Here is a 2304-nt window from a genome sequence, read left to right as displayed (position 1 = left end):
TACACATACAACTCTGAGTGGCTAATGTCACCATTTAGGCAGGTGGTTGGGGGCAATAAAATCACGGCTCAACTGCCTGGTTTTACAATTTCGCCCAATAGCATCGGTCTGTTTCTTTTGTTAATTTCGCTGCTACTATGCAATTACTTAGGAACGAAATTCATATTCAGAACTGTCCAAGAACTTTGCTTTTTAAATATGCAGATATGTTCATTTTCATAGCAGCCAATTTATTGCAGAAAACACATCCAAATAGTAAATACGCCTCTCAAATGTGTTTTGAATAAAAGATGTCGGATAAACAGCCGTGAGCAAAGTCTGCTTTCAGCAATATTCACATCTGAGTATTCATTTCTGTGCCTTGTGCTGCGCTAAGACATGTGTGTGTGTTTTCTTCTCCTTTTTAGGGCTTCTCCACACCATAGCACATGGTGGCAATAAGGCCTCACTCAAAGTCTACAGTGAAGAAAGGTAAGAACTTATAGCAAGCTTTACTTGCTGTGTCAGTTTTGGGGAGATTTCCACTAATTTCTTGTGGGTTAACTCCAATAGGAAGTCAGAAAAATATGAAACATGCCCTGTGCATACTTTGCATTCTGCATTTGAGCCAACAGGCGGTGCTCACTTTGACGGTTATATTTTGATCTTTAAAGACCTCAATAGCTCAAGCATAGTGCCGCACAGCAGCTTAGTAGTTAGCAATCTTGTCTTGCAGCACTGGGGTCCCTGTTTCAAATCCCAACTAGGGGTAATTTGCTCCTGTCGAAATTGGCCCTAGTATGTGAGATAGGGATATTAGATTGCAAGCTCTTTGAGGGTAGGGAATATACATTATGTAAAGCACTGGGTAAATGTATACACAGAATTAAAGAACAGCTTATTTAGCTGTACTTCGCCTGTGGATCCCAGGAATGCAGTTCGTTGTCCACTCCTGTGACCCATTTCCAGCAGACAGCAGGCTGAACTCTGCTGATGTCACAGAATCGTTCCAGGCTCGGGAAAGATTGTGTCCATATGGTTGGAATCCTCCCACATGCCTGGACCGGCAGCTGGCTCAGCCTTTCAGTGAGCCGCGGAGAGTCTGAGCCAGCTGCTCCCACCCCCTCCACAGCCCAGCGCTCTAGTGAGCACGTGTGGGAGGATAGAGCAGAGATCCAGTCACTGAGTGACGGACAGTCACCAGCTCTCTGCTCATCAAACTGTGAGAACCAAGTGATCAGCTGTGTTTGATCGCTCGATTCTCAGTGTTAGGCTGGATTCACACCTATGCATTTTTTGCATTTTGCACTACAGAAAGTGTTCCATAGGAAACCATGTTAAATGGACTGTAGTGCAAATCTGCAAAATGCACTAAAAATGCATTAGGTGTGAATCCAGCCTTAGAGCGATGCTACATCCAGCTAGGCAAGTATGATTCTACAAAAAAAATAAAAAATTCCATACTTCTTTTAAACAGCACAGTACTGCAACATTTCACTTTCAGCATGACAGAGGAGGTTATTTACGAAAGGCAAGTCCACTTTGCACTGCAAGTGCACTTGCCAGTAAAGTCACTGTAGATCCAAGGGGGACATGTAAGGAAAAAAACAGCATAGCAGCAGATATAACAGAAGATAAAATCAGCAGAGCTTCCACTCATTTCAAATCTACCCCTTAGATTTAGAGCAACTGCACTTGAAAGTGCGCTTGCAGTGCAAAGTGGATTTGCCTTTCGTAAATAACCCCCAGAGTCTCAAAGCATGCAGCATCTGGTGTGCTGTATCTTTAGCTATCCCCCAGTACTCAGGAATATAAAACAAAGAGTGCACGTGCGTGCATGTGTGTGCGCGAATGCGAGCATGAATGAATATATTTCATACAGATTGCATTGCACCCGGTCCTCAAGTACCCCCAACATTCCATGTTTTGGGAATTTCTCTTAGATAAAATAGCTGTCCAAAATACCAAGCCATTGACTCCGATTTAAAGCACATGTGCAAAATAAAGGAAAACCTGCAAACATGGCCTGTTGGGGGTACTTGAGGACAGGGTTGAGAAGCACTGCTTTAGATGAGAAGAATCTGAATGGAAAGAACCACAAGTGTTGTCCAAGATGACCTTTCCTTTTGAAAATACTACTTGCCAGGCTGTTCTACTGACCCCGCAGCAAGTAGGTCAATCAGGAATTTTGACTTCTGCCCAGTGACACAACGTACAGAAGTTAGAAGAAGTCAGGGAGATAGCATTTTCAGAAAGATAAGCAATGGCAACCTGTAGATTACCGTTATTCATGCATTGAAACCAAAATTGATTAACACCACATCA

Source organism: Lithobates pipiens, unplaced genomic scaffold (assembly GCF_037356315.1).
Source record: "Lithobates pipiens isolate NorthernLeopardFrog02 unplaced genomic scaffold, aLitPip1_a1.2 Scaffold_22, whole genome shotgun sequence".
In the NCBI taxonomy this organism is placed as follows: domain Eukaryota; kingdom Metazoa; phylum Chordata; class Amphibia; order Anura; family Ranidae; genus Lithobates; species Lithobates pipiens.
Note: the sequence above shows the minus strand (reverse complement) of the source record.